This window comes from Equus przewalskii, chromosome 15, assembly GCF_037783145.1.
Source record: "Equus przewalskii isolate Varuska chromosome 15, EquPr2, whole genome shotgun sequence".
NCBI lineage: Eukaryota > Metazoa > Chordata > Mammalia > Perissodactyla > Equidae > Equus > Equus przewalskii.
In genome coordinates, this window is record NC_091845.1 from 3,567,521 (window position 1) to 3,587,349 (window position 19,829).

General features: G+C 53.9%; 1 protein-coding gene and 2 long non-coding RNA genes across 7 annotated transcripts in view; 1 reads left to right on the forward strand and 2 right to left on the reverse strand.

Moving 5' to 3' along the window:
• Window positions 1-19,829, reverse strand: part of IQSEC1 (IQ motif and Sec7 domain ArfGEF 1) — a 353,973-nt gene that overhangs the window by 236,141 nt on the left and 98,003 nt on the right. The window lies entirely within an intron of this gene.
• Window positions 5,079-6,965, reverse strand: LOC139075908 (uncharacterized). Its single transcript, XR_011526829.1, has 3 exons — window positions 6,583-6,965; window positions 6,088-6,262; window positions 5,079-5,482 (listed from the first exon to the last, which is right to left on the reverse strand). It is a non-coding gene; the product is annotated as an uncharacterized lncRNA (long non-coding RNA).
• Window positions 7,045-15,345, forward strand: LOC139075906 (uncharacterized). Of its 2 annotated transcripts, none has more exons than XR_011526826.1 (4): window positions 7,045-7,369; window positions 7,687-11,194; window positions 12,768-12,933; window positions 15,063-15,345. It is a non-coding gene; the product is annotated as an uncharacterized lncRNA (long non-coding RNA). The 2 variants fall into 2 exon arrangements; XR_011526827.1 differs by having other exon boundaries at window positions 7,058-7,369; window positions 12,191-12,933.

Below are 19,829 nucleotides of genomic sequence, written 5' to 3' on the forward strand. Positions count from 1 at the left end.
CTGGGACCCCTCCCCAGCCTCAGCGCACTGCCCCAGGCCCAGCCCCCAGGGTCTCACATCCCGTTCCTTTGACCTGGGACTCTCCCCGGAAAGCAGCCTCCTCCTGGACGCTTTGAGGCTCCTCTCCAAGCCCCTCCACTGCCTGGCACCGCGACTGAAACTGTTTTCCCAGGATCTGAACATCCCAGGAGTCGAGAGCAACCCCAGAGGGAGGGCCTGTGGCTCTGGAACTCTGTGCCCCAGGCTCTGGGAGGCAGCAACTGAATGAATGAATGAATGAATGAATGGATGGATGGATGAGTGGGGGCGGTGCGGCCGGCCTCACGCATCCCCTATTTGGTATTTGCAGCATGTTTCCCCACTACCAGCTCTATTTTCAAGTACCCAGAAATCAATTACACTGCTTCACAAAGGAGACAAGGCTGAATGTCAAGAAACTGGACAAAATTAGATCGTATCACACACACTTGAACTTTCGCGGAGACTGCGAAATACACGGCACCCACCGCCAGTGACGCCTTCCCTCTCTGAACCAGAGGAAAGGGACTCTGGGATTAAACTGCATGTCGCCAACGGCTAAAGCCACAGTGGGACTTCCTGGGCCTGAAGGAGCAAAGGGCTTCGAGCAAGCACATTCGGGAATCTAACCCCTGGACGTCCCAAGTTGCTTTTTATTGCCAGAGAAATAAAAACACACTTAACCCAAAGTTGGCCGAATTTCTCTTGGTAAGCTGCCTTTTCAGTGATTGTACAAACTAGCTGCACGGCCCCATCAGCACAGAAAGCCCAGGGGACAGCTTCTCCCACCGAACCACCTCTGCTGATGGCAGGAGGCCGTCCTGGGCCCTCTCCCTACGTCTGCTGTGTCAGTGACAGTGTTCCTCAGGTCGTCTTTCAGGCTAATTGACAGTCCGGCGCAGGGTGGTTGCTCCAGGATGCGACAAAGCAGTTGTCAGCTATCTTGAAGGCTGCAGCTGTCCACAGCTCTCGCCACAGCTACACAAGGCCTGCCAGGGCCACAGCCGCCTCCCGTCTCACCACAGGTGTGAAATTGGAAATAACACTGATGACGATGACGATGAGTGACACTCCTCACGTGCCAAATCCTGAGCTGGGCCCTGACGCGTGTTAGTAATGATTTTCAGGGCAACCTGGCAGGTCCAGCATGGTCCTCGCTGTGTAAAGAGGGACCAAGGCTCCTGGAGGCTGCGTAACTGCCACGGTCACATGACTAGCCGGCTCCGAGGCCCATTCTGAACCCAGATTTGCCAACTCTACCCACTGCCCGCTACACCATGCTCCTGTCACCCCCGCAACAGCCAGCGAGCAAACCAGCCTCTGTCCCTCCTGTTAGAAGTCAAGACAGAGGTTACTTGAGGGCAGTGACGGAAGGGGGCCATGGGGGGCTTGTGAGTGCTGATAATATTGGGCTCCTGATCCGACTACTGGCTACCCAGGTGCGATACTGTGATTTATGAGAAATAAATATTTGGTCATTCAGATGACGAAAATATATTTCTTACATATATTCGGTCTTCCTCTGTGGTTCCTGGCTTACAATTCCCAAAGCCCTTTGCATTTCCTGAGAGATAAGAGCAATGGGAGCATCTTTTGTTAGAATATTGGGTCTCTGGTCCTCCAATCCTGAAATTGCTTCAGAGCCATAAAGGTGAAATGGGTGTCTCGTTATTGATGACAAGCCCCTTTCCACCACAGCTGGCTTTATGTTAATGAGGTGACTTTTGGAAGGCACCTAAGGATGAGGGTTGGTTGCCAGGGAAACTGACCCTGATTAGAGAGTTGGAATTTTCAGTCCCACCCCCTGATTTCTGGGAGGGGAGGGAGCTGGAGGTTGCATCAATCACCAATGGCCAATGAGTCAATCAATCAGGCCTACACAATGAAGACTCCATAAAAACCCAAAACCCCGAAGAGGTTTGGAGACCCTCCAGGTTGGTGAACTAGAACAGTTCCACGGGCTACCTGCCCAGCCCCAAACTCCACGAGGACAGAAGCTCCTTGTCAGGGACCTCGCCATGTGTATCTGCATCTGGCTGTTGATTTGTATCTTAAGATCTTATGTAATAAACCAGTAATCTAGTGAGTAAACTGGTTTCCCGAGTCCTGTGAGCCACTCTAGCAAAGTAATCAAACCCAAAGAGGGGCTCATGCCCACCTCTGATTTATTTCTTTTTGTCAGAAGCACAGGTGAAACCTGGGCTTGCGACTGGCATCTGAAGTGGAGGCAGCCTGGTGGGACTGAGCCCTCCGCCTGTGGCATCTGATGCTGGCTCCAGCAGAGAGGGTCAGAATTGAGTGGAATTGTCAGGGAATTTTCAAGTGTCAGCGAATTGCTTGGTGATGTAGGAACACTTCCCCCCCAAACACATGTCAGAATTGGGTACCAGAATCTTTACCAGGTGAGCTCACAGAGTGAAAACTCACTCTGTGCACACTTAGGACATAAGCAGTCTTCAGGGTGTGCTCTAGTCTTTAAAAAAGTTGAAGAAAAAATGAAAGGGGAAAGGAGGAAGGGGGATAGATAAGATTAGCTATGAGCTGATAATTGTTGAAGTTGGGCACATGGGGAGGGGGTGGTCATTATACTGTTTTGCCTACTTTTGTGAATATCTGAAATTTTCCACAAGAAAAAGTTGAAAAAACACAAGAGTGAGTGAATTTGGATGCATGCACTACTGGGCTCCTGCTGAGTGGCGGGTGGGGAGCGGTCATACGATGCTCTATGTCTTCTCTGAGGGGTGTCTGATCAGATCCGTGGTCACGATCACGGCACCCCTTCTCTGGGTGACATCAGAGCATCTGATCAAAGCCATGGACCCCACTCCAGAAAAAACACACTCGACTGCAACTCCAGCCATGGAGAGTCCTGTGCACTGGCCACAGAGGAACGAGCCACAGATGGTGGCATTTGGGACAGCGGGCCCTGACTTTCACAGCTTTGGTGTGCTCCTGCCCCGTGTCTTAACGATTTGGGGAAAGAGCTGGCCAATGTGTGCTTCAAGGACATGAAGATCTATAGCCCAGGAGGTGATGCCCAACATAAAAGGGGGCACATTTCCTGCAGCACGTGGCCGAGAGAAGACGAGGTCTGTGTGATCAGTAGGGCTGGGTGGGGGAAATGGGGGAGCGAGGTCAAAGGGCACACACGGCCGTTAGGGAGGGTACATAAGTCTGGAGATTAAATGTGCAGCACAACGACTAGAGTTAACCACATCTTCTCATATGCTGGAAATTTGCTAAGCATAGACTTCAGGTGCTTGCAGCATGAAAAGAAGAGAGATGTGAGGAGACGGACGTGTTAATTAGCTTTATCGCAGCAACCACTTCACTATGGATCTGTATGCCGAAACACGTTATATGCCTTATACATCATTTTTATTCAAAAAAAAAAAAAAAGACGAGGTCTGTGATATGAACGGCCAGTAGCTGTACCTGGACGCTGTGACTTCTTCGATGGCAGGAATGGCACTCCTGCCAGGTTCAGATCCAACCCTGGAAAGTACCGGCAACTTTCACTTTCTCACTCTTAGAAACCAGCCACCACACTGTGAGGAAGCCCATGCGGCCACATGGAGGAGGACCAAGGCCCCTGGCCATCGGTCTCTGGCCATCAGCCCCACCGAGCTCCCAGCTGTCCGCCAGCACCAACTTGCCAGCATTGTGAGCAAGGCCTCAGCTCGTGTCACAGAGGGTGGAGAGGGGCTGTCCCCCCTGGGCCCTGCCCAACTGTGAAGTCTTGGGTAAACGATGATTCTCCTTTTAAACCACTAAGTTTAGGGCGGGTTTATTCCACAAGGACAGATAACCAAACCACCCTCTCAAGCCCTTGCTCTATGCACACTCGTTCCTCAAATTCCCCTCGCCCCGTTCCTGACTGAACGTCTGTGGTCCCCCTCCAATTCCTAGGTAGGAGCCCTAAGCCCCAGTGTGGCTGTGTCTGGAGACAGGGCCTGTGAGGAGATGTAAAGGCTAAATGAGGCCATGAGGCTGGGGCCCGAACTCAGTAGGACCAGTGCCCTGACCAGAGGAAGGGACACGACAGCTCTCTCTCTGCCACACGAGGACGAGGACGGGGGAGAAGCGCCAGCCAGGAGGAGGGGCCCCCAGGAACCCACCCTGCCAGATGCCGACTGGGACTTGCAGGGTCCAGAGCTGTGGGAAAGTGAACCTGTGTTGTTCACGCGGCCCCGCTGTGGCCCTCTGTTGTGGCCGCTGAGCTGACAGAGGCCCCCAGCCTCAAAGCCCCTGCCCACCCTGCTCCTGCCTGGAACATCCACGCAGTTAACATCTGCCATTGTCACTCCCCTCAGCCATCGGTCACTCTCAGTAACTGCCTCTCTAACGCGGGGGGCATGGCTGACCGCCCTCCACACACTGGGCCAGGCCTCCCCCAGTCCATCCCTCTCTGAGCAGCAGCCACCCCCCGCCCCCCCGCACAGGCCGGTCTGCAGACTCTCCTGGAGGCTCCGCCCCTCCCTGGGCTCAGCACGGGACCTGGCACACACAAGTGCTCTGTTTCAGAAAAGAGAGCGGCCTGCCCAGCAAGGTCAGAGCACCTTTGACCCCCAAGTTCTGCTCCCAGGGGTAAATACCAGTGAAGTGTGGGACACGGCCTGGGGTGGTGTGCTCCCGGAGCTCCGAGCTGGAATGGGTGCGTGTGTCTCAAAGGGACAGTGGATGAAAGTGGCCTGTCCACACAAGGGACACCAAACAGCCACAGGAACACATGTGCCCTGGCTGCCCCCAGCGGCCAAGTGAGCCGCCCAGGCAACCAGTCCCCAAAGAGGGCGCACACTACAATGTACATGAACGAAGAAAAATGGGCAAAACACCACGCCTCTTCTGAGGGTGTCCCCCGGGGAGGGAGAGTATGAGGCCAAACAAGGACACAACTGTCACCAAAGTCAGGGCACCGGTCACCCCAGGAGAGGGGCTGGCATCAGGAGAGCCACGAGCGCTCCTGGGTGGCTGCAAATGTCCTATTCACTGAGGTGGGTGGAGAATGCAGACGGCTACATGGATCTTTAAACTGTACACACGCACACACACACACACATGAATGAGTATATATTTTATTGTGTCTTCTGAGTGCATGTCACAACTTTTAAATGGAAAAAATGAGCTGTTGTTCACAAAAGTGATGGGTTATCATTTTTTAAAAGGGGGAGAGAGTCCCCACTTTGCTCCTCGAACACCCAGGCCCGTTGTCACAGGTGGACTGCCAGCCTCCCCTGGCAGCGCCCATCTCCCCGTGCTCTCGCCAGCAGCACATAAGCCCCAAAGCAGGGACTTCCCAGGATGCGTGTTCCAGCTGCCTGAATGGAAAGCTCTTGTTCTGGAAGGGCACTGGACTCCTGTCCAGCGATTCCGAGTGGGCATCGGTGCCTGCCACACAGCCCCCTGCACGGGCAGGTGACAGATGACGGGAATGGCCGGCAGAAACTTGTGCTGTCTCCTTGCCCTAGGGGACAGGGACGTGGTGCAGTCAGCCCTTTGTCAGCTGGACTACTCTCCAAGGCCATTCTCAGGAAGCCTGAGGGAAAGCAAGCCAAGGACGGAGGGACGGCAGCCCGCGAACAGCGGGAGAGGGAGCCTGTTCCTCGTTTTGTTTTCCATTTCTTCCCTGCCGTGCAGGAGGAAAGCAGGCAGGGGCAGCGCGTGCGTGCATCGCGTCTGTGTGCACGCGCATCTGTGTGTGTGTGCCTCAATCTCCATCTCTCCCTGGGGAAGCCAGCTGCCCTGCCTGTGAGCGGCCCTGTGGAGAGGCCCATCTGGTGAGGACCTGACGCCTCCTGCCACCAGCCACCACGTGAGCTTACAGGTAGATGTCCCAGCCCTGGGACGAGGCGGCCCGAGCCGACATCCTGACCGACCCCACGAGAGCCCCGAGTCAGGGCCGCCCAGCCCCGCTGCTCCTGGGCTCTGACCCACAGAGATCAAGACGATAAACATCTGGTGCTGGAGCTGCTCAGTGTCTCCAGCAGGAGACAGACCCCTCCTCAGAGCCTCGGCACCGTCCCCCGTGTGGCAGCCTTCACTCAGGGCCCCTGAAGCCGTCTTACTTACCTCTGGTTACGGTCTCTGCCTTCCTTGTTAGAAGGAAGCCCCGGTGAGGACAAGAGATTTGTTAGGTTCACCGTAGGGTCCCCAGTGCCAAGACAACACAGAGGCTCCTTGAGAAATGGCCGAGGTGCAGCAATGCAGCAAACCAGGAGCCTCATGGTTCTGGGATGTCCCATGTCTGAGGTAGGAACACGCCAAGGAACAAGCATGGGCCCTGAGTCAGGCCTTCCCCGTCCCAGCCCCTGCCCGAGGTGACCTCAGAAGTCACCCAAGCTGTAGGAGCCTCAGTTTCCTCATCTGTGCACTGGGGATGATAGTAACAGTTACCCCCAGGATGCTGAAGGAGGCAAGGAACACGCTTGGCCCAGAGCAGCTGCTCAATCAAGCCGCTTCTGTCACCCCTGCCTGAAGGTGTAACATGAGAATGTGAGCTCCCTGGCGCCTGGCTGCTGGGCGACTGCTCAAGGGCAGACCTACAGAGCGAGGAGGGCAGCTGACCTCTGTAGTAGAGGACGCATCTCCAAGCCCCACAGTCAGCATCCTCGGGCACCGAGCAGAGCAGGCTCCAGGGGAATGTTTGTTGTGTGAACCCAGGACAAAGCTGGCTCCAACCTCACATGCTAACAGCAACACACAGCAGAGTCCCATTTAAACCAAGGACGGCACATTCAGAGGATGCCCTTGAACGCCATGGAGCATCATCGCCAGTCCTAGGGCAGAGGGAGCACTGAATGACATAGGGAGGAGAGGCGGAGAGGGGCCGGGCAGAACCCTGGGGTGGATGATGCCTGTGTGCACACGTGGTCCTGGCCTCAGCAGGGGTGGGGCATCGTGCAGTTGAGTGTCCTGGACCCAAGGGGTTTCCTGCCCATGAGGATGAGAACCAGGAACAGGACGACCTTCCAAACTGGAATGTACAGGTATGAGGTCACAGAAGCAGCCTCACACCTGTTAACTCACGGCCCAGAGGACTGTCCCCAGCAGGACTTCCAGAGCCAGGATGAGGCTTTCCATGCGCACATGCTTAGGCCATGGATACCTCAGCTTTTGCGATGCCAGACAGACATGGAGAGAAGGATTCTGGAGCAGGAGTTTATCTGGGAGACGAAGGCAGGAGGGTCAGGAAGGGAGGGAAGAGATGGTGGCTAGCAACGGCTACTACCAAGCTGCCCACCACTGTGCCCCACTCTGGACACCCACCACTGGGGGCAACAGGAGCCTGGTCCTCCAGGGAGCCCTGGCAGCTGGGGCAGAGCACACTGTTCAGAGCTCTCTCAACTAAGGGGTAAGGCAGCTGGGGTAGCGGCTGAAGGTGTCCTGGGGGACAGCAAGTCTCCACATATGAGCCTGTCACCCAGGGGGCTAAGGAGTCTCCAGCAGTAAGGAAAGTCCCCAGGCAGAGAAGTGCTGTTGGGTGGAAGTCAGGCCAGCGTGCACTGCAGAGGCTGGGGTGAGGGGCTCTGAGAGCCAGTGCTCCCGGGACCAAGAGAGAGCCTCCTGCTGTCCTCACTGTAACACAACGGATAACTGAGCCTTCACGTGGCCTTCAGAAGGTCAAGGGTGCAAGTGATCATTTTTGTCATTCTTATTTCACTTCTCCAGTGGACCCTGCAGGCTGACTCACTCAACACGTGTGCCAGCCCCTCCTTCTGTGCTTGGCCACATGGAAGTCTCTGGAAAAACTGAAATCTACAGTTCCTTGACTCCCTTGCAGCTAGGGGTTCTGCCAGTGGCCTCAGCTCCTCTGGACAGATGCCAGCCTGAGACTTAAAAGGTGGAAGTGAGCCCCCCAAGGTGGTGGAGGATGGGGCTCCCAGCTGGCAGGGAACAGAGGGTCTGGTTCTCCCACAGCAGCATGCTCCAGGGTCTGGGCCCGAGCATCACAGGCAGTGGGGTTTCCACGGCAACAGGCCTGGGCGGGCTTAGTGATTGTTAGTGTTGTCCCTGGCCATGGGGCATCCAAGCTTGGTCCCCTGGTCATCCTGGCATCTCAGTCCTAGCACCCATGAACAGATTCCCCTCTGCTCAACCCAGAAAGAGTGGATTCTGTCGTCTGCAACTAATCAGTATGACTGGCACAAATTCAGATTCTGAAATCACCTCTATTGTTTGTCTTGTGTGAAAAAAATACAGGAAAGCTTAAGAAAAACAAGTAAAAACCATCTGTAATCCCACTGCCTGGGGGTAATCACTGTAATATTTTTATGTTTCCTCTTGTACTTTGTATTCTATCCATTTTTTAATATAGTTAAAATGACAGTTTGTATCATCCTATGCCAGCTTTGCTCACTCGACATGGATTGTAAAAGTGGCCCAGTTGCCTTGTCCATGAGCCTGCGGAAGCTTCTAGACCAAGGCAGTTTTCTCTCCACCCACTCTTACTTATTTTTAAACCACATTATTGAGGTATAATTGACAAACAGAAGCTGTACATATTTAACACATATAATTTGATGACTTTGTAGATATGCACACATCTGTGAAACCGTCACCACAATCTACGCCATAAACATATCTGTCGCCTCCAAAAGTTTCCTCTGCCCTTTTTATTTACCATTTTGTGTGTGTGTGTGTGTGCGTGTGATAAGAATACTTAAGATTTACCCTCTGAGCAAAGATCACAGCCAGGCAGTATTGCCAGAGGCTGTGCAGCAGGTCTCTGGGACTTATGCACCTTGAGTAACTGAGACTCTGTGCCCTTTGACTAATACCTCTCCATTTCCACTTTGCTCAGCCCCCGGCAGCCGCCACCTACTCTCTTCTTCCCTGAGCTTGGCTATTTTAGATTCCTCGTGTAAGTGGCATTCTCTAGTATTTGTCCTTCTCTGTCTGGCTTATTTCCCCTAGCATGATGTCCTCCAGATTAACCCAAGTTACTGCAAATGGCAGGATTTCCTTCTTTCTCAGGATGGGTAATATTCCATTGTGTGTGAATCACATTTTCTTTATCCATCCATCAGTTGACACACATTTAGGTTGCTTCCATGCCTTGGCTCTTGTGAACAATGCTGCAGTGAACATGGCAGTGTAGACATCTCTCTGAGATCCTGATTTCATTCCATTGGGTGTACACCCAGAATGGGATTGCTGATCATTTGGTAGCTCTATTTTTAATTTTTTGTCTGGCCTTTGTGGCAGGGTGAGGCTGGTCTCACAAATGAGTTCAGAAGTGTTCCTTCTTCCATTTGTTTGAAGAGTTTAAGAAGGATTTAAATGTTTGGTAGAATTCACTTGTAAGACATTTGGTCCTGGGCACACATTTTATGTTATTGATGTCAAAACTTTTATATTGTTCATCCATTAAGAGATTTTTGTAGTTACAGCTATTCTTAACACTTTTGTCTTTTAACTTTTATACCAGGGTTAAAAGTGATTTATGCACCACCACTACAGTATTACATTTTTTCTATTTGTCTATATATTTCTCTTTACAGTTAGACTGACCCTTTCATGTGCTTTTGTGTTGCTGTTGAGTATCCTTTCATTTCAACTTAAGCTCTTCTCATAAGGCAGGTCTAGAGGTAACAACCCCCCCTCAATTTCTGTTTCTCTGGGAAAGTCTTTCTCTCTCCTTTTTTAAAGGACAGTTTTGCCATTTTTGGTTGGTAGATTTATTTTCTTTCAGCACCTTAAACGTGCCATCCTACTCTCTCCTGAACTTCAAGCTTTCTCTTAAGAAATCCGCTGATCATCTTATGGGGTCCCTTTTTGTGATGAGTCTCTCTTCTCTTGCTGTTTTCAAAATGCTCTCTGTCTCTGACTTTTGACAATTCAATTAACATGTCTTGGTGTGGACCCTTTTTCAGTTCAACTTATTCGGGGTCTTTTGGGCTCTGTGAACCTGGATGTCCATTTCTCTCCCCAGATTTACAAAGTTTTCAGCTATTATTTCTTTAAGTCTGCTTTCTGGGCCATTCTCCTCCTCTTCTCCTTCTGGAACACCCATTCTGTTATACTGGTTTCCTTGATGGTGTCACATAAGTCTTACGGTCTTTCTTCATTCTTTTTTCTTTTTGCTCCTCTGACTAGATAATTTCGGATAACCTGTCCTTGAGTTCACTGGTTGTTTCTTCTGTTTATTCGAGTCTGACGCCGAGGCTTTCTGCTGAATTTTTCAGTTCAGTCCTTGTATTCTTTAGCTCTAGAGGGGTCTGCTTAGTGGTCTATCTGCATTCTCTTGCAGCTCACTCAGCTTCTTTAAGGTGATTGGAATTTTTTGTCAGGCATCCTGTAGACTTCCATTTCTTCGGGGTCAGTTACTAGAGCTTTATTTTGTTCGTGTGGTGGTGTCACGTTTCCCTGCTTCTCTGGGATCCTTGTAGCCTGTGTTGGTGTCTGCACATGTAAAGAAGCAGTGACCTCTTCCAGTCTTCATGGACTGGGCTCAGGAGGGCAAGACCTTCACCAGGCAGCCTGGTTAGAGATTCTGGAGACCGCTCGACCCTTTTCTACAGATACACCCACTCCACTCCTCTCCCTCCCTCTGGAGGGTTGGGGATTAGGATTGGGTGAAAGCTGCATTTCCCTCCCTCTCTCCCGATGGGTATGTCTTAGGATTGTATGCCTGCTCCCTGTCCCACAGAGTCAAGTGCCAAGAGTCACTCATCGCTTTTCCCTAGGGCAGGACACTGAGATGCCAGGGTGACAGGCAAAAGTTCCACGTCTGTCCCTCCCTCCTGAAGGAACCGTCTCGGCGTTGTGGCCTTCTCCCGGTCCTGCAGAGTCTCGTTGGTTGCTGAGATCCTTGCTGGCTACTGTGATGTACATGCCATCTGTGGGAGTGTGGGGCACTGTGGTTTTGGGGGCACATGCGCTGGTTGCTATGAGTGTGTGTTCCTTTGTTCTTAGCTGCTCCCAGACAATCCAGCCACACTGATGCCCTCAGTGTTCTGCGTGCATCCAGACAAACAGGTCTTTCGAATGCTGCCACAAGAGGCTGGGGAGCCGAACCCTCACCTGCTCTTTCTCCTGTGAGAGAAGTAGGCAGGGGATCCCTCTCGGCTCTGAGTCCTGTCAGCCTGGGGCAGGGCTGATGTGAGCCCAGTGAAACGCTCTTCCTCCCCTCTTCAGTGCTGGACCCTCTCAGCTGGACTCTGGAGCTCTCACAAAGGTATTTTTGTCTGTAGATGGTTGTCAAATCGGTGTTTCTGTGGGGGACGGGGGCTGGGACCTCCTATCCTGCCATCTTACTGAGATCACAGCCCCTCTCCAGCCTCTCTTGTAACACTCTGCCCTCAGAACAACCCCGAAGTCCACCACCGCCTACGAGGCATCAGGGGTTGGCCCTGCTCCCTTCTCTGGCTTCCTCAGCTTCCAACTGCCCCCTGGCTCATCCTGCTCCAGTCACACATCTTCCATGGCATCCCTCACACAGCCAGGCTCCCCAACCCCAGCATCTGGCTGATACCTGCTCCGCCCACCTGGGAGATCTTCTCCTGGCTGCTTATCTTACTGGCACCCTCATCCACTGGATCTCACTTTAAATGCCAGCTCCTAGGACAGCCTCTCCCCGTATCCCCCGCCTGAAGAGCCCTCCCCAACCCACCCATGGTCCTCTACCACATTATCCCACTCTTCCTTCTGCGTCCTCGTCACAAGCTGAGGTCATCTCATTTGTCCACTTGCTTATGGTCTGTCTTCCCCAGGAGAACGTCAGCTCCCAGAGGCAGGCAGAGAGTCTGTCTTGTTTATGACTATATTCCCTGCCCATTCTCGGCAAAGTTCTTTTAAAAGGACATTTTAAACCATAATGTCACAGTCGACGTATAACGTGCCGTACTTGACTTGACCCTTTACTATTTGTGAATACGGTGTAGTTTCTGACTCTGAGGGACACTGCCGTGGACGTCTTTGTGCGTAACACCCTTTGTCCTGCCTCTGCTGATCTGGTGAAGCAAGAGGCTCGGAAGTGGAAATAGTGGACTAAAGAGCATGACTATGACAAGGCTCCTTCATACACACGGCCACGCTGCGTTCCAGAAAGTCTGAACCCAGCCCTAACGTAGTCCCCACCATTCCTGACCGTGAGGGCTCAGAGACGGGTCTTTTAGACTAGTGGGCACATGGATCATCCGCGGGTCTGGTTAACATTCAGGTTTTGATGCAGGAGGTCTGGAGCGGAGCTCGAGACACTCACTTCTAACCAGCTCCCGGGAGAACTCCTCCAGAGGCCTCCGTCCTGATGCATTCTGGCCTGCTCCTTCCTATCCATGTCTGGGCTCTAGACCAACACAGCCCCTGGGCACCCGTGCCTCCGCCCGGCCCTCCGCCTGCCAGGCCAGGGGAAATCCTGTGCTTGACCCACTCTGCATGCCCCGGGCCCTGTCCCCACGTGGCCCTCAGTTCCAGGCTCTGTAATCCCTGATGCCATATGTGGCTCTTAGGGGTTTTGAGTTGGGTTTACCGCCAGTTGTATTATCCCTTGTGAAATTATCCCTTCAGATCCCAGGATGCTCCACAGCCCCGGGTGGGGGAGGGGACCTGTGTGACTATTTTTCCTGCCTGCCCCCTCTCTCTACGTCCTCATCTTATGCCAACAATACCTCGTTTTTCCTTTGAAGACCCCCTCCAGCCTTTCCTAGTCCATGTGGTTTGGGGGAAGTTAACCTTCTGTATACCAGAATCAAAGGTAAGGATACGACCTGGATCTGGCTGATCAGCGCATTTCATCCCCTTTGGTTCAGTCACCAGTCTGAGGACGGACGTGTGACCTGGGCCCAGCAAAGCTGTGCCAGGACTTGCAGCAGAAGTCCTATGAAGGAGAAGCCCTCTCCCTCTGAGCGGCTGCCAGGGCCATTCCAGTCAGTGAACTGATGGGAGAGTGAGGCCAACGTGGAAAGCAGAGCTCAGGTAACTCCTGATGACATGATATGAGCGCCCAGGTCCAGCCAGACCTGGCGCTGCCCTGATCTGGATGGGGTAGGGCACAGTGCAGGCAGGAGTAAAGCCGTCAAAGCAAAGCCCCAGCTCGGGCGCTGATGCTCCCATGGTCGGTGTGTTCCACACACACTAAGGAGGGAAGACAACTCCGGAGAGAGAAATCTCAAGCGTGGGCAAGCACACAGGCGTGTGGGCACACACACGGCTCAGGCCAGACCAGCGCAAGCCCTGGGCGCTGCAGCCAACAAGGAGGAGTGCTGGTCCAGTCGAATAGGAGGTTTTAGCATGTCATTGGCATCCTTGCACGATACATAATTAGCTTTGAAACAAGAATAAAAATAAGAGGCACACAGGCAGCTATTAAGTAGCTGGATGGGTGCGTGAGCCAAAACAGCCTTTCAGTGTAGTGCAGGGTCCTATTTGGAGTCTTTAAAAAGCCTCGCGCCATTCAGCTTCTCAAGGAAGAAATCCTCGGCGTTGTTATTATCATGCATGTTCAGGGCCTTCAAATGCACCCTCTCCTGGGATCCACAGCAGGCGAGGTGGCGGGGTCAAGGTCACACAGCCTGTCAGTCAAGGGCAGACTCCCGGATGAAGGTTTTCTGAGTAAGACCCTGGCCCCATCAGAGGCAGGGGTCCTGGGAAGCTGCGGAAACCACAGGGCTTCTCGCTTGTAGGGGCCCCTTCTTAGATTCCACACATAATTCCGGGTTCTTTTTCTTAAAAAGCTGCACCCCAAAACCTATCTAAGTTCTCAGCTTTAGGCCCCACAAGGCACGGATCAGCCCCAACCCCCAGTTGCAGGGGAGGCCGCATTCCGCTTCCTCCTCCCTTGTCTTCGGACAGCCCTAACCCAAGGGCAGAGCCCTGACCATGAAAGCACGCAGGGGCTGCAGGCCACTGCTCCCCAAGGCTCTGCCCCTCCTCCTTTGCAGGTTCTTCCTATTACTGACGATTCAGACACTTGTTATGCCAACGACATCTACAGAGCCCCATTCTGTGAGATGCTTCCAGGCTGCTTTGAAGTCTTCTTCATCTCAAAAACAAAACCAAATCCTCCTGCTTCTCCCCCCGCCAGGGCTTGGGGCCCAGCCTGCAAGACGGAGCAGCTCCAGGAGAAGCCCCAGCCAGCCGCCTGGTGGCCACAAGGCCACCTCCATCTCTGGGCCTCCCAGGGACCGCTGTCCCGCCTTCTGACCTGTCAGGGCTGAGGAGTGCTGGAAGCCACTGCGGCAGGCTCTGTTGCTTGACCCTGACTCAGTTTCCACCCAGACGTCCCCTCCCTACTCCTCGGGCCTTCCCAGACTTTCGTGATGATGATAGTGATGATGATAATATAATAATTATTATAATATTATTATCCCGACTAACATTTACTCGGCACTCACCACAGCCCAGGCCCTATTTGAATTGCTTTCTAAGTATTAGCTCATTTAATCCTCACTACATCCTAGGAGGAAGGTAGGACCTTTATTTAACTTTTCCACTTTCTGGAGCTTCTTTGTTTTAATTGCAAAAGGAAGCTATGCTCGTTGGAGCGCAACAGTCCAGATGTGTGAAGAGCAAGTTCACAGCCTCCCCCACCGCCCACCCCCCCCAAGCCCTGCTCCATTTCCACTCTCCTGGAGCAACCAAGGGGAGCAGTTTCGTGTGTAAAGTCTGTCCCTATGCCAACACGTGCAAGCACAAGTCAGAAGGCTCTCTCAGAATTATTTTCACCATTCTATGGATAAGGAAAAGGAAGCTCAGAGAGGTTAAGTGACTTGCTCAAGGTCACACAGCAAGCAAGCAGAGGAGCTAGCACTTCCTTGACTCCCAAGTTTAACAGTGACAAATAAAAATGGCAAGCAATAGGATATATTGGAGTATATGAGGAAGCCATTTGGTATAAACCTAATTCGGCCTGACTTTGTTTTTACCACAAGGGCCTGACTGTGGCTGTTGAGCACACATTGTATATCTGCTTAGACATTTCCTATGGCCAGAACAAAGGCCCTTGAGATAAAGGTGCAACTTCCCCCCACCTTGGCATTTCCTTAGGGATAAGCATCTTTCCTTAGGCTAGGAACTGATTGCTGTACTCACCTTTGACCACCCAGCTCACCTGTGACCACTCAGCTGGAGACAACAGACTGCCACCCTGCTGTGGTCACTGAGACAGAAGACCTACCTGCTGTGTCCATCAATCGCTGTGCCGACAGAGCAGTCTCGTGACTATTGTAAAAGGGACATTTCAATCCTATGTGAAACATCCTGTTTGGGGGTATATAACCACTCTGTGCACCCCACTTCTTTCCTGCCCTTTCTTCCTTCGGGAAGAAAGGCCCCAGGTTATAATCCTCAGATTTAAGCTCAGAATAAACTCACCCAAATTTTCATTTATAGATTGGTTATGGATTATTTTCGTCGACAACAGCAAAGCCTGTGACCTTCTCCACCAGCCTACACTGCTGCCACAAGTCACAGCAGCTTCCAACAAAAGGAGTAATAGTAGTCAAAACAACACAATAGCAGTGCACACTGAGCACTGAGCACGGCAGTGTTTCAGGTTCAGGATTCACGTTCGTCTAGGCTTCTCCAACGCCTCGCCAGGTGGCCCCGTTATTTGCACAGCCTCCTCCCATTTCACAGATGAGAGAACTGAGTCTTCATGAGGGGAAGCCACCAGCCCAGATCACACAGCTAGAAGCAGTGACAGACCTGGATTCAGACTCAAGCCTTCTGACTACAAAGTCAGTCCAGCAAGGAGGCTGGGGTGGGAAAGGATAGGGTTTGGTCCTGAGTCATTGGGCAGGATGGCCACTGTCCCCATCTTGAACTCACATGGACAACTTACAGTGCTTCCAACCGGCCACCTCAGGACCTTTGCACAGGTGGGTCTTCCCAGACTCTCACCTCTCACTTGGCCTAGATCGTGTGGGCTCCTCCTTCAGTGCTCAGCTTACTCAGTGATGAGCCCCTGAGCCCTGGGTGAGCTGCAGCCCTTGCTGCTGTATTCCTCAAGCCCAGTGGGCATCTGGTGCACAGCAGACTGGGTATAAACATGTGTTCAGTGAATAATGCGTTCCTTCAGTGGGAAGGCTGGGCCAGGCTAAGTGGACAATGTGTGAAGGGACAGGGGAAAGGATGTGCTGGGTGTGGGGGGCACGTGGTCCCACAGGCCTGGACCCTGGGAAGAGTGGGGAGTGTGGCAGGGCAGGAGGCGAGGCCCCCGGAATGAACGCCAGTGGAAGGTAGCGGGGAACCAAGGACAACAAGCGTTTGTTGTCTGAGCTCAGAGCTGGGCCTTGTGATTCTGAACAAGAGCAGACACCTTGAAAGCAGGACCCAACGCCTCTGTGGGCAACGCTGCATCCTGCCACCCCACGTCCGCCAACCCGTCACGGCACGTCCGCCGGGCCTCCTGGGCAGGGCGGATCCACGTGCTGGTGCTGGGCGCAGACACACACACACCTTACTCGGGACAAGAGTTCTGGAACCCACTTTCCCCTCCCTGCTGTGCAACCTTAGGCAAATCCTACCCACTCTGGGCCTTGAGTTACCCATCTGTAAAATGAGGATATTAAAAGCCAGGAAAGGAACAAGAGAAGGGTATTCTGGAATAAGACAGGTGTAAGTGAAAAACAAGCAAGTCTCTACCTCTGGGCTTGACACAGGACGAGCAGTCAAATGGATTCATTTTGCAGGGAGAGATTCGCCCTGAGCACATCTGTTGCCCATCTTTTTTTCTCTCCCCAAAGCCCCAGTGCGTGGCTGTACGTCCTGGCTGTCAGTCCTCCGGTTCACTCTGCGGGCTGCCACAGGGCTGCTGACCGACGGGTGAGGGGTTCCACGGCTGGGAAGCGAGCCCGGGCCGCCGCAGCAGTGAGCACTGAACCTTAACCCCTCGGCCCTCAGCGCTGCTCAGAGTAAACGATTCTGAATGAAGAAGCAGGTGAGTGAGTGAGTGGCTGCCCTTTCTCCTACCTTCATGTCACCACATGAGACCCAAGCTTAACGAGTCCAGACAGCATCTCCTGCCTTTGTTAAAACTCCTCCCCAGGGGGCTTCCGTGTCCCACAGGAGAAGGGGCGCTGGGAGCCCTCTGCGTAGCGCCCAGTGGGGAAGGATGTTCTAGTCCACATGACCAGGCCGGGGCGGCCACCGCGGAGGCTGTGGGCACTGGGCCAGCGTGCATGGTCACCCAGGCAGTGCGGCTTCCTGCTCCAGGGCGAAGCCCTGAAGGTTCCTTCTGCAAATGTTCCATCATCAAAGATCTTCAGGGCGGAACAGCCGCTGCGCCCCGGATCAGCCTGACGGCTCGAGCTGCCCCAGAACCTTAGACACGGTCCCACCGAGCCGCCCGCCCCGTTTAAACGCTTCTGCTGTCCCCTTGGCGAGAATTATAAACTCTTCGGACAGACGATTTTCAGAAAGGGAGAGCGAAGAAATTTAAGATTTAAGAATTACAAAATTCTGATTTAGAATGAGAATCACGCGTCCAAAGGCTCCATCGATCCTGCGGGTGTGGGTCTTCACAGTGCTGAGTCAGGGCGAGTCTGATCGCCATCAGGCGGCTGACCTGCCGGGAACTGCCCAGGCTCTCCTCCCGGGGGCACCAGGGACGGCAGAGGGATGGTCCCTGTCAGTGAGATCAGGAATCCTGGAGCCTCATTCCCCTGAAGCATTTCTCAGCCACCAAGATGAGCCCAGCCCGGAGCTAATCATCCCACCTGCCCGAAAAATGAGACCAGTTAGGTCTCAGTGGTGGGGGCTGGGAATCAGAGCGTGTCCACTGGGGACAGCCGGCCCTGGAGAGGAGTCCAGGGGCAGGGAGCAGGGAGAGTCAGGGCCCCCAGGGGAAGCGATGGCCCCACCAGGGAAGGCAGAAACTGGCCGAAAGCTGTTGAATAATTACAAGTTTCTCAAGACAGAATGGCTGTGCCCGAAGGACAGAGCTCCCGTCCCTGGAATCTGGGTTGGTGGAGAGGGCGTGCAGAATAAATAAGGAACTGGACTATCTCCAAGGGCCCTTCAGCCATCAGCAGACACAGGATGCTGAGATCTGACTGTTCCTCTCTGTGAAAACAAGTCCAGAAAATGCCTCCTGGCTGGGCAGTGCCGGTCAGTGGAGCGAGGACTGCGTCTCACGGGTAAAATAGCCCCCTGGCATGTGCCCTTCTGTTAGTCGGTGCTCATCCTTCCACAGGGAGCACCTGCACAGCTCAGCCCGGTGCCTGGTCCTGGGACGGACGTCAGTGGAGTTCAGCAGAGAGCCACTTGCTCAGGGCTCAGTGTGTGTGAGGCTCCTGGGGGGACAAAGAGGGGTCAAGAGACCCAGCCCACATGGTCAGGGAGGCAATCAGAGAGGCTCCTAGGAGGAGGCCTGAGGGCAACCGCCACCTGGATGTCAGCATAAAACGCATCTTCTCTCTTCCAGAACCCAGAGTGGGATATGCAGGGCCCCGGATGACTGCAGGCGCAGAGAGCTGCTGCGGTCCACACGGGCTTGTGCGCAAGACACAGCATATAGGAGCCGTGTCCGAGGGTGGGACGCATGCTTCCTGTCCAAGTTATATTTTGGAAAAAGATGGTTGACACTTCCTTCTTCCATCCTTCCCCAGCCGAGCCCTGGGAAGACAGCAGGGTCTCAGCTTCCAGAGGCCAAGATCGAGGGGGAGGGTGGGGCCTGGGGAGCAGCTGCAGCCGCGGCCAGGAGGTGCTGGGGCAGGACCAGGACACGGTGGCAGTGTCTCCATAAATGGCTGTTGAGTGAGGGACAGAGATGAGAACGTGATGCGGGGTGGGGGCTAAACAGAGTGCGCTGAGGAGCGACAGGATGGAAACGGGGCTCCCCCACAGTGCTCCAGCCCTCTAGCCGGGTGCGCACAGGAGACCAGGACGAAAAGAACAGAAACCCCACTGATGAGCACTGAGCCAGAGAGGCAAGGTGCCAGGCCCGTTCGGAGTCCTTGGTGTCGATGACTGCATTCTGTCCTCACACAATAATTCTGAGCGGCCGGGACCGCCACTGTCCCCTTTGCACTGACGAGCAAAGCGACCCCCGAGGTCACACTGCTGGTGTGCAGCGGCCCCAGGCTCCCCCGGGCAGCTGCTCTGGGCAGGAGCGTCCAGGGGGCTGGGGCGCTCTGCTGCGTCTCGGCCGTGCGTCTGAGGAAGCTCATCAGCGTCCCGGGCTCAGCTTCCCCATCTGTGGCCCGGGAGTGACAAACACCCGTCTCTCAGGGCGGTTCTCTCTGAGCACAAAGACCACATACGACCCTCCCTGCACTGCAGGCCAAGGCCGCCCTGGGGACCCTCACAGGCCTCGTCATCTCCAGGAGGAAGGAAAAAAACCTCAAATGGTTTCCTTGAAAGGCCAACTTGCTGGCGTTTATAGTTTTCTTTTCTCGGAACTGTCTAGCGTTGACAAAATTTGGGAAAATTCCAAGGACTTTAGGATTCACCTTCCATTTCAGTTCTGGATCAGCCAGTCACCTTGAAACGAAACCCAGCACTCTCTTCGGATGGGCACCTTGCTGGGAACTTTTAATGTACCTTGGCTATGTTCAGTGTGTGAGGCAGAGGGCAGAGCCCCTGGCTCCATGCCCCTGCGTCCCCTCCCGCTGGCACAGCTGAGCCACTGACCCTTGCTGTCCCCAGGGCCCCCGCCCTGGACAGACGCCAGCCTCGGGGTGCCCAGGGCCCTCCAGCCTCGGGCGCCTGTGGCCCTTCCTCCCCTGGCCCAGCACCGCACGAGGCAGGGGCGGCCTCAGCTCCCGGGTCAGCCCCTGTGTCTCAGCCGTGGGGACCAGACCCAGAGCAGCTCTCGTAGCTGGATGCGAGGGCCGTCCTGCCCCCGGAGGAAGGCAAAGTCTGGGATAGGG